Below are 13,288 nucleotides of genomic sequence, written 5' to 3' on the forward strand. Positions count from 1 at the left end.
ACACTGGATTTCGATTTGTGGAGTAAGACAAAATTGTAATGATTCCTTTTCAATTTATGCGCAACTTGTGGTGAGTCCTGTTCGGTCCATTTTCAAAGTATACTATTCATTAGTCTGTCTTATGTTGAATGCACATGTTCTTTGGAAGATTACTACTTAGCTTGTTTGTATTTTCGTTTTAACCTCCCTTCATCTGTTGGGATTTTTTTTCTCTTCTTACTTTCTACAAAAATGCATTTGGAAAGTCACTAACTCAGTTTAGTGATGAATACAATCAGTCCCTTCATAGTGACTCCTTCGACTGTCAAATAAGAAATGAAGTTGAATATGATTAATTTTCATATTTTTAATAAATCATGATAACTAATTATCTAAAAATGATTGTTGATTATGTTTTCTTTTAAGGGTATAACAATAAGATAGAGAATGAAAGGAGAAAGAGAGGAAAGAAAATTAAAGTTGGGTTAAGAAAATGAATGAGTGGGATGGTAAAAAGGATATCCTAATTTAATCATTTGTGGATTTATAACTAAGGTTATTATTTGTCATTTTCTATACAAGCATGTTATCTTGGCATGATGTATTGGAACCCATTCCAATAGCTTATAAAGGAAAGGAAACCTAATGAACATCCAAAAAAATAAATAAAACCTATCACCAAATAATCTATTAAAAATTTGAAATTAGTTTTATGTGCTCTATAGTATTGAAGTTCTTTTTGTTTACCATTACAAACCTTTGTAAGTAAATAGAAAAAGAGGTAACTAGTGAGTTTTATTTATTTTTTATTATGTGTTCATAATTGGTTTACCCTTCTTCACATTATTTTTACATATTAGGTTCTATCAAAGAATTTTACTATGGACTTTCCTTTCAACATTTTCTTGCCTTCTACTTTCGCAAAGACCATTGTTTTTTCTTTCGACATTTACAAACCTTGCAGATACATAGAAGAAATATTAACCAATGTAAGTTAGGTGTAATTTATATTTTATTTTTTTTTATGTATTCATGTTTGATTTATTCTTATTCACATTGTAATTGTATAAACATCCTAAAAAATAAAATCTCTTAGCACTAGCAACAAACTCTCTCAACTCTTTTTTTTATTAGTTTGGTGTACTTTGGGACTTCACTATTCTGCATCCTTGATGATGAATCTTGCATTTGAATAGAAGGAAAGCTTAAGAAAGCAAACTCATGTATTATCTCCATTTTTTTCTTACACCTTCATGCACTATGCCAGAACATAGATCTAAGAGTAGTTCCGTTTTAAATTAAAGAGCGTTTACAACTGCTCTAAAATCTTGTACTATCTAATGTGTTATATTAAAAAAACAGTTAAACAACCGCTCTCAAATATTAAGATTGGAGAGCAGTTCCATGCAGAACCGCTCTCCAAAGTATAGATGTAGACCCCGTGAATTTGAAATTTAAAAATGATTTCTTTTTGAGTTTTCTGTTGCAAAGTAAAATTAATTTATTATTACGTTTAAATCAAAATTTAGAATTGATTTCTTTGTAAGTTTTCTTTATTTTTATCACAAATCAAAATTGAATCTTGAATTTATACATTTCGTATTAATCAAACAGTCTACATCTACAGGAACCAAACACAAGTAAATAGAGAAAAAAGAGAACAAATTAGTAAGAAAATTTTTAACGTTAATAGAGAAAAAAAGAAAGAAAGTTGAATAAATGATTCACCGTTAACAGAGAGAAGAAGAAAGAAAGAGAGAATAAAGAAGTACCTACAAAGGTAAAAAAAATATTAATTTGTTAACGTAGAGAAGATAAAAAAACGCAGGCTAACAGAGAATAAAGAGGTATCTACAAATGTGAAAAAAAAAATTAATTTGTTAGTGAGAGAAGACAAAGAGAGGAAGCTAACAGAGAAGATGAAGAGAACATAAGAGAGTAGAGAAGATGAACACAACTTATGTAAAAGAGACTAACTTTGTTAGTTAAAAAGAAGAAATGTACTGAGCGTGTTTCATTTATAAGCAACTTTAATGACTTTAGAGAACAGTTTTTTATTAACCGTTCTCCAAGAATGAGCTTAGAGAGCGGTTCTCTATTAACCGCTCTCCAATGTGTGACTTTAGAGAGTAGTTAATAGATAATCACTCTTAGAAGTATAGTTCTGAGAGCGGTTAACAAAGAACCGCTCTCAAAAGTATAGATCTGAGAGTGGTTAATAAAGAACCGCTCTCTAAATATATAATTACAAAGCAATTTTTATTAACCGTTGTCTAAGTTAACGCTCTAAAAGCTCATTTCTAGCGTAGTGATGTATGGTTCCTACTTCTTCCTCTTTCATTTTTTATTACTTTCTTTTTCTTTTAAATGATTTATAGAGCATTATTGTTCTTTACTATAGCATATGTTTTATATACTAATATATGAATGATTATTATACATGTTTCTAAATATATTAGTTAAAAGAATAAAATATGTTCCTTTTGACGAGCACGCTCCAAGAATTAGTCTCACATTTTCAAGAAGCTAAGAGAGAGGAGTGCGTCACTGGGCTTCTTGCCCTAAATTTCTCCCATTTTTCAAACCTTAATGCCACTGTGCCTTGGGGTCTCACGATTATCCAAAGGTGTCGCTCTAACAGAAATCCACCTTTTTAGTGGCTTTGAGGAATGAAGCGATTGGAATCTGAAAAGCGTTCGACTGAAGAACTTGATCAAATGAGTCGAAGCACGAAAAAGATAAAGGTTGCTGACAAATCTTCATTTGAAGAACTGAGAGAAGACATGTAGGAACATATCAATATCACTCCGACGCCAAATCAGGTGCCTCCAAATCTTGTTAGATCTTATTATGTTTCGTATAAAGATAAGGTTATTGAATGTAGAGAGGTAGATATTGTCTTAGGAGATGAAGAAATAGTTAGATTTGTTCTTGATGACTTTAACTTTGGTCCAGATAATGAAGAAGTAGAAGAAATTTTTGAAAACCCTAAAGATTTGTGTCCTAATTTGAAAATTCCTTTGGAGGACTATGAAAATTGGTGTTCACCCTGGAGATCTACTTTAATAATCAAACTTCTAGGTAAAACTGTTAACTTTAACTATTTAACTCAAAAGTTAAATAATATTTGGAGCAAAAATGGTTCCCTCAAAATCTTGAACCTCAATAATGAGTTCTTTTTAGTTAAATTTGATGATATAGAGGACTATAAGCGAGCTTTATTTGAGGGGCCTTGGTTGATCCTAGACCATTATCTCCTTGTTCAGAGATGGAGACCTTTATTTAGGCCAAAATATTATAATCTTAGAAAAATTTTCCCTGATCTTCCATTGGAATTATATAATGAAAAGTTTTTGTGGCAAGTAGGAGCTTATCTAGGGTCAATGTTAAAAGTTGACCACATACATCTCTGCTATCTAGAGGTAGATTTGCCAGAATCTGCATAGAATTAGATCTCAAGAAAACTTTTATTCCCTCCTTTAAGGTCCTAGGCCAAGAATTTAAAGTTGAATATAAGGGTTTGCACTTAATTTGTTTTAAATGTAGAAAATATGAATATAGGCAGGAGATATGCACTGAAATTGTTGAACAAAATAATGATAACGTTAACCAAGAGAATCACGATGATTTCAAAATGAAAACACAACAAAGGGGAATCAGATATGATAGAGGAGGTCACTGAGCAATTTCAGGATGGTAAAGAGATTAAAAACACTAAAGACACAGACCAGTTTGGCCCTTGGATGCTAGCAAAAAAGCCTTTCAGGAAAAAACCTAACCAGACCCAGGAAAATAGTAGCCATATTAATAATGGAAGAGGTAAAGAGATATACTTAGGATCAATATATGATATCTTAGGCTCTTCTGATCAGGATACGAGTCAGGATGGACCCTTTGAGTCGCATAAGACCCCAGATGAACATAAACTCAAAAAAGTCAATATTAGTGATAGGTCTCTACCTAAGTTGGAGCATAACAAAAATAACATTATAAGAAATAACTTGCATAAAAAATTAACCAAAAACAAACAATTGCCTAAAACTGGAAAATTAGATAAGGGTAGAGAGGATAATCCCCAATCAAGTATTATGAACGACACCTACAACAATCCAAGTAGCATACCAAAAGATAATCAGGATAATTTAGATATTTTACTCTTGATGAATAAAATTCAGAAAGAGCTTCATAATAATAAGGAGTATAGTAGCTTTGTTCATAACCTTATTGGCCTTAATCTTGTTTACCATTGGAACTATAATAATATGGTTAATAATGCCCACACAGATAGGCCCGCTTGAGAATAAACAATCTATGAAAATAAATATTCTAGGTAAAGACAACCTTACTAATTCAGAAAATATTCAGGGAAGACATTCTCAAGGCTAGTAAATGATTTAATTGTCATTCATAACCTTGATTTTATAGCTTTATTGGAACCTAGAGTTAGCTTAGAAAAGGCTAAGAATATAGTTAATAAAATAAATTTAGATGAATCAATTAAGGTAGACGTTGTTGGATTTTTCGGTGGTATTTGGTGCTGCTAGAACTCTAAGAGAGTTAAAGCTAATGTTTATAAAACATCCAGTCACTTTATTCACCTTAAAATCAATAGTCCTGGTCAGAAAGATTGGATTCTTTCTTCAGTTTATACTAGTCCCCAAGGTAGGCAGATAGTTAATTGCTAGAATGAACTAATAAATTTTAGTTCCTCCATAAACATACCCTGGTGTGCTGCAGGGGATTTCAATTCTATTTTATTTGAATCAAAAAAGTAGGAGGCAGTCCAGTCAACCTTAATCTTATTCAGGAGTTTGTTGACTGCCTGAATGTTTGTGGCCATCATGATATGTAGGCTAAGGGTAACCTTTTTACCTGGCAAAAAGGTAACCTAAAAGAAAATATTGATAGAGTTGTTGTAAATGAATCTTAGAGACTGTTATTTCAAGCTAGTTCCCTTATCAATATCCCTTTATTAAAATCTGACCATTCTGGTCTATGGCTTAAGATTAGAAGTGAGGATAGTGTCAAAGATAAGTACAGGGGCTTCAAATTTCTTGCCCCATGAATTAATCTTGATGATTTCTCTACCCAGGTTAAAAACTCTTGGAGATCTTCTAGCCCTTGGACTGAGAATATAGATAGATTCAAAAGCAACATTTAAGAGTGGAATAAGACTATTTTTGGAAACATTTTTAATAGAAAAAAGTGAATCTTTAATAGAATACAGGGTATTTTCAATAAATTAGCTTCTGGGGACAACCCTTTCCTTACTAATTTAATGACCTCACTTTGAAAAAACTATTAACAAATTCTAGACCAAGAGGAAATTTACTGGTATCACCACTTCAGATCCAAATAGATTAGGTTAGGTGATAGAAATAATATTTATTTCTATAAATCTGTTGTAATTCATAGACACAAAAACTTGGTGGAGGCTCTTAAAAATGATGATAACAATTAGGAATATGACCCCTTAAAATTAAAATACATGGCCTTGGAGTTCTTTAAAAACCTATATAATGACCCAAATCTCTTTGTCCCTGATCTGAACAACAGAACCTCTTTCCCTTCTCTTAGAGATTTTGATAATAACAGACTGTATTTTGATTTATCAATAGATGAAGTGAAAGCTTTCCTGTTTAGTATAGGAAACTTCAAATCCCCTGGCCCCGATGGATTACACGCTCTTTTCTTTAAAAGTCAGTGGAATATTCTAGCACATTTCATCTTTAATTTTGTCTTGGATATTTTTAGTAATCCTAACAATATAGCTACTGTAAATGGAACTTCTATTATTTTAATACCTAAAAATAAAAATCCTAAACACTTTAGAAATTTCAGACCTATCTCTTTGTGTAATGTGAGCTATAAGATTATTACTAAGCTGTTGGCTAATAGGATGAGTGAGTCCTTGCCCCACCTAGTGTCTGCCAACCAAACTAGTTTTGTTCCAGGGAGACAGGGCATTGATAATGCTCTCATCCTTCAAGAACTCTTACATTCCTTTAACAAATTAAAAGCCAGAAGCGGTTATATGATCCTTAAAATATACCTTGAAAAGGCGTATGATAAGCTTAGATGGAAGTTCATTAGGAATACCCTTCAAAAAATTAGTTTCAGAACTAATTTAGTTAATTTGATTTATCAATGTATATCTTCAGTGTCTATGTCTATTAACTGGAATAATAATCAAACCCAGCCTTTTAGCCCAGGTAGAGGTATTAGGTAAGGGGATTCCATTTCCCCTTATATTTTTGTTTTATGTTTAGAGAGACTTGCACACTTAATTTAAGATAGGATCTCTGATAATGATTGGATTCCTTTTTCCTTTAGTAATCTCAGGCCTAAAATTTTTCATTTATTTTTTACAGATGATATTATTTTAGTAGTTAAGGTTGATCTGCATCAACCTAACATTATCTATGGTGTCCTTTCTAAATTTTGTTTGGCTTCAGGTCTTTCAATTAGTAAAGAAAAATCTTTCTTATTTTTTTTCAAAAGTACAGACCCTGTTCTTGCTCAGGATATTAGTAATCATTTAGGAATTAAAAGGTCTAATGAGTTTGGGACTTACTTAGGCATCCCTATTAGAAACCAAACTCCTAGCAGAAAAGATTTTGCTCCCATTATTGATAAAATCCGCAAAACAAACTTGCCCTTTGGAAGATGAATACCCTTTCCTTAGCTGAAAGGGTCACACTGACCCAATCATGTCTCTTGTCCATTCCTGCTTATATTATGTAATCTATGGTCATCCCTAGTTTCGTTTGTAAAGAAATAAACAATATATGTAAAAAGTTCATTTGGGGCTCTTTAGGCAAAAGAAAATGTCACCTAAGCAGTTGGGATAAAATTTGTAAACATAAGAATAATGGAGACTGGGTTTTAGGGATCTTTCCTTACTTAATAAGACATATATGATAAAATTATTTTGGAGATTGATTAAATCTCCTAGTGAACTATGCGCTCAAGTCATATATCATAAGTATAAATTTTGCCTTGGTAAAAACCCTAGCCTAGGAAATAACATGAGAACCTCCCATCTTTGAAAGAGTATGTGTTTTGTCTGGGATTCTTTTTCTCAGGGGTTAGGTCATTGGAAATGGTTGGACAACTAAATTCTGGAGGGATAATTGGATTCCCCATTCCAGAAGAAGAATTAGATAAGTCTATGAATTTTTTCACCAACCAGGGAAACTGGAACTGGGCTAGGATTAGACAGATTCTCCTTATTCCCATATGTGACTCTATTGCTCAAGTCCAACCGCCTAATATGAGCAGAGGGGAAGACCTTATTTTTTGGAATCTTTCTAATAATGGATTATTTTCTATTAAAACTGCTTATAACTTGTTTAATACTACTAATCAACAACATGACCCTAGTAATAATATTTTTAAAGCAGTCTGGAAGTAGGATGGACCTCCTATAGTTACTCTATTTTTATAGAAGGTAGCTCATGATAGGCTTTTAACAAATGAAGAAAGATGCAAGAAAGGCATAGCTAGTTCACCTCTTTGTCCTAGGTGCAACACAACCACTGAAAATATTATTCACATACTTAGAGATTGTTGGTTTGCCAAAGAAATATGAGAATATCTTATTTTACCTGCAAATTGGGCCTCTTTTTTTATTCTTGGTCTATCTAAATGGTTGCTTACAAATCTATCTAAATCTAAGTTGCTTTCCCTGTTGGAACAGGCTATTTGGGGTAGCTATCTGGCTAATTTGGAAGGAGAGAAATAATGTCATTTTTCAGTTTTCATCTATATCTCCTATTTCCTTATATCATAAAATTTGCTATAAAGTTGATTATTTAAATTGTTGTTTCAGGATCAATTCTATTATAGAACATAATCTTTTGGGAATTCAAAGTCTTCAGAGATGGTATCCTCCCCCTCTGAACCACATGAAGCTTAACATAGATGGAACTGTCTCTCAGGTTCATGGAAGTGCTGGCTGTGGTGGTTTGATCAGAAACAGTCAAGGCTATGTTATAGCTGGATTTTACAGGGATATTGCATTATGCTTTCCTCTAGATGCTGAGTTATAGAGCATATTTTTTGATCTTCAATTAGTTGTTCATAATAATATTTCTGTTATTTGGATAGAAACTGACTCCAAAGAAGCTCTTAACCTTGTGTTAAGTATTCAAAGTGGTAATCATTCATCATTCTATTTGATTGATGCTATTAGGAGTATTTTAAGAAATATTCTTTTTGTTAGGTTCAGACACATTCTTAGAGAGGAGAATAGACGTGCTGATATTTTGGTCAAACTCGGTCTAAATTCTTCTGAGGATGCCTCCTATTTTGTTAAGAGTCCTCCTCTTTTACCTTTTCTAAGTTTGGATTCGTTAAGTATTTGTACTCCTAGATTGTTGTAGTTTATTTTTGTGTTTGTTGGGCCTTTTAGCCTCATTGAATAACAAAAAAAAAGATATTAGTTAAAAAAATTATTTTATATACTAATATTTAAATAGATATCAGTATACGATTGATAGAGTTAAAATAGAAGTTAAGACTTTTAATTCTTAGAGCTTTTCCATTCAATTGCATTAACTCATTATCAAACTACTAAAAGTCAATTAGTATTTTCAGATTGTTAGATATTTATGTTTTTGTTTGAATATGCAGTAATATTTTTCTGATTTTATAGAATATATCAAAGGAGATGATTGCAAAATTTGTAAAAGGTGAGAATGGAGCTTGGAAGTTATGCAGTCCGAATCAAATAGCAGTTGTGTATAAAATTCTAATTTACTATAAATCTAATATCAAATTTGGAAGTGGATAGAAATAATTTTGCATGTCGAACAAATTTAGAAAGGGAGACCAATGTATTTTTGTATTTGATGATTCAAACATGCAACTTTAGATATTTCTTTTCAAGATCTTAGTTTACAACTCATGTAAATATTATGATGATTGTAATTTTTTTGTTTGATATTGTTCTTAAATGAATTTTATGTACATTTAGTTTGTATCAATATTAATTACAATGAAATTTTTTATATATGGTTTAATGAATATTACTGCTGTTAATAATTTCTTTTATATTTATTTACTTTTTGTTGAAATAATATCTTTTATACAAAATAAGATCTTAATAAATTTATCATAAAATTTATATTATTCGAACAAACGAATACACATACAAAGAAAAATAGCAGGAAAAAAATATTTATATTAATATAAATATTTATTGGATAAAATTAACATAATATATATAATATACATATTTTAATAAAGTTGATGATAAGAATTGTTAATATTTTTATTTTAATTAAAATTTTATTTATTATTTTTTATGTTGTTGAATTAAGCTAATAAAAAATATTAACAATATTAAATTTAATTATAAATTATAACTTGCTACGTGTCAGATTTTATTTAGTTTAATTTAATTTTAAATATAAAAATAAAAATATAATTAAATCACGTAAAAATTATGATTAACAACATGTTAGTATATTTGATAAGTTCATATTTTGATATATTTTATGACTTATATTTATACATTTAAACTCTATTTTATATATATTTACACTAATTATGTTATTAATTATTGTAGTTTAGGTGGAAGTTGTTATCAGTGCATTATGGAGATATTCTGGATAAAAATTAGATATTTTTAGTCCTTGACAATGCTATCTGAAATTGAGTTTGAATTTTAAATTTTAAATTTTAAATTTAAACTTAGATATAAAGATTTGGAGTGATTTTGATTATGAATAAAATCGATTTGAAAAGATAGAGCTTAACCGACTGAAAACTCAGGGCACAGCCTATATAAAGAGGCCTTATGCTCCACACTAGAGACACTGCGACTTCTTTACGCACCTTCTTCCCCTTCTTAGTTCTAACCAAACTCATCTTTGAGAGTCATTAGAGACCATTGACAAGGACAACGAGCTTCTCCTTGAAGTCCAAACAAGTGATTGAGAGCCCTTCGGAGAACGAGAACTCTCTTCATCTTTTACTTTTCTAAGTTTCTTTTGTCTTATTTTTTCGTTGTGGTTATGAGTTTATTTATTACGTTCTTTATTGTTTATTTTGTTATGAGTAACTAAATCCATAGTTAGTGCTATGGTAGATTATACTATAAACTTTATGTGACTTTTACTTTAATGTTGGTATTGGTTTTTCTTTAATGTTTGGTTTTATTCTATTGGATTATATTGTATATGTTAAGATTTTATCACCCTTAGCATTCTATAGTTAGTTGTATTGTAGGCAATCGTACTACGTATAATTAACATAACTATAGGATAAAACGAGATAAGAGACTAGGTTAATCATACTTAATTTCTTTCTTTCAACCATTATTAAATTAATAAACTCATAGGGTCTTCATGTATTCTCGACCAATTACTTTGCATGATCATTGAGGGTGTTTGCTTAGAGAAAAGAATATTGACATTGCATGATCATTATGTGTTAATAGAACTAATTATGAATAGTTAGAAAATATTTGAATACTAATATCAGGACTAAATTAATTAGAATATAAAGAAGTGTAGTAGGTGAACCTATAAGTCTTAGGCTCATCTCATCTGATCTCTCTTATACATTGTATTACTATTCTTTTAATTTATTGTTGACATTAAGCTCTACACTTGCCCACGAACAATATTAAAATAATTTAGATCAATTTTTTATACTACTAATTAAATACACTTAATTTTATGAAAAAATTGACACATTCATTTATTAAGTTCTATTATTTTACCTTTTCAATGAATGAATTTTTTAAAATTTGAATAATATTACTATATATTTTAATTTTTATATAAAATAAGAAGTTAAAAAATTATTATAAATATTTACATTATTTGAACAAACAAATGCACACATAAAGATGTATATATATAGACATATATATATATATATATATATATATATATATCACGGGAAGAAATACTTATGTTAATATAAATATTTATTTGAGAAAATGAGCATGATATATATTTTTTAATAAATTTAATGTCAAAAATTATTAATTTTTTATTATAATCAAAGTATTTTTTATTATCTTCTATTTTGTTAAATTAAGCTAATAAAAAATATTAAATATAATAAATTTAATTATAAATTATAACTGACACTGTATAATATTTAATTTAATTTTAAATATAAAAAAATATAACTAAATCACATAAAAAAATATAATTAACAACAAGTTAGTATATTAAAATAATTTAATTCAAGTTTTTAATATTAATAATTAAATAAACTTAATTTTATGGAAAAGCTGACACACTTGTTGATTAAATTTTGTTATTTTATTTTTTTTAGTGGTAATTTTTTTTATTTTGAATAATATTATTATATATTTTAATTTCTAAATTTTATTTATAATAATTTCTTTTATATAAAATAAGAAATTAAAAAATTATTATAAAAATTTACATTAGTCGAACAAACGAATGCAAATATATATATATATATATATATATATATCCGAGGAAGAAAATATTTACATTAATATAAATATTTATTTGATAAAATTAGCATAATATATAATATGTATATTTTAATAAAGTTGTTGACAAAAATTGTTAAGTTTTTTATTATAATCAAATTTTTATTTAGTACTTTTTATGGAAAGATTGATGGAGTGTCAACACCTCATGAAAAGCTTATCCAACACTCTTCTTTATCTTCTTCTATTTTTAGAAATTTTATTCTACTTCATATTTCAAATTTCAAATAATAAAAAAGTAATAATTATGTTATGACAATGTCATTTATTATTTGTCATTTTCTATCCTGGCATGATGTACTAAAACTCGTTCTAATAACTTAAAGAGAATAGGAAATCCAATAAACACTCAAAAAAATAAATAAAACCTACCACCAAATAATCTATTGAAAATTTGAAATCAATTTTTTATTTTGCTAAAATAATCTCTTCTATATAAAATAAGATGTTAATAAATTTACAATATTCGAACACATGGATACACATACGAAAAAATATAGTTGGAAGAAAATATTTATATTAATATAAATATTTATTTGATAAAATTAACATAATATATATAATGTACATATTTTAATAAAGTTGATGATAAAAATTATTAATATTTTTATTTTAATCAAAGTTTTATTTATTCTTTTTTATGTTGTTGAATTAAGCTAATAAAAAATATCAATAATATTAAATTTAATTATAAATTATAACTTACTATGTGTCAAATTTTATTTAGTTTAATTTAATTTTAAATACCAAAATAAAAATATAATTAAATTACATAAAAATTATAATTAACAACAAGTTAGTATATTAAAATAATTTAGATCAATTTTTTATACTACTAATTAAATACACTTAATTTATTTATTATAATCAAATTATTTTTTATTATCTTTTATTTTGTTGAATTAAACTAATTAGAAAATGATAAATATATTAAATTTAATTATAAATTATAACTTATACTGTATAAGATTTAATTTAATTTAATTTTAAATACAAGAAAAAAATCTAAATAAATAATGTAAAAAATATGATTAAAATAATTTAATTCAAGCTTTAAATATTAATAATCAAATAAACTTAATTTTATAGAAAAGTTGATGCTCTTATTTATTAAGCTTTGTTATTTAACCTTTTTCTATGGTAATTTTTTTATTTTGAATAATATTATTATATATTTTAATTTCTAAATTTTATTTATAATAATCTCTTTTATATAAAATAAGAAGTTAAAAAGTTTATTATAAAAATTTACATTACTTAAACAAATGAATTAGCATAATATATATAATATGTATATTTTAATAAAGTTGATGAAAAAAAATTATTTTTTATTATAATCAAAGTTTTATTTAATATTTTTTATGTTATTAAATTAATCTAATAAAATTATCAAATATATTAAATTTAATTATAAATTGTAACTTATAGTGTGTAATATTTTATTTAGTTTAATTTAATTTTAAATACAAGAATAAAAATCTAACTAAATCACATAAAAATAATGATTTACGACAAGTTAGTGTATTAAAATAATATTGATCGATATTTTTATACCACCATTTAAATAAATTTAATTTTATAAAAAAAATTGACACACTTATTTATTAAGTTCTATTATTTTATTTTTTAAATGGATTAATTTTTTAAAATTTGTATAATATTATTATATATTATACTACTTTCTACAAAAATGCATTTGGAAAGTCACTAACTTAGTTTAATGAAGAATACAATCAGTCCCTTTACAGTGACTGTCAAATAAGAAATGAAGTTGAATATGATTAATTTTTGTATTTTTAATAAATTCTGATAACTAATTATCTAAAA

Source organism: Abrus precatorius, unplaced genomic scaffold (assembly GCF_003935025.1).
Source record: "Abrus precatorius isolate BTA unplaced genomic scaffold, Abrus_2018 Scaffold10, whole genome shotgun sequence".
Taxonomy (NCBI): Eukaryota; Viridiplantae; Streptophyta; class Magnoliopsida; order Fabales; family Fabaceae; genus Abrus; species Abrus precatorius.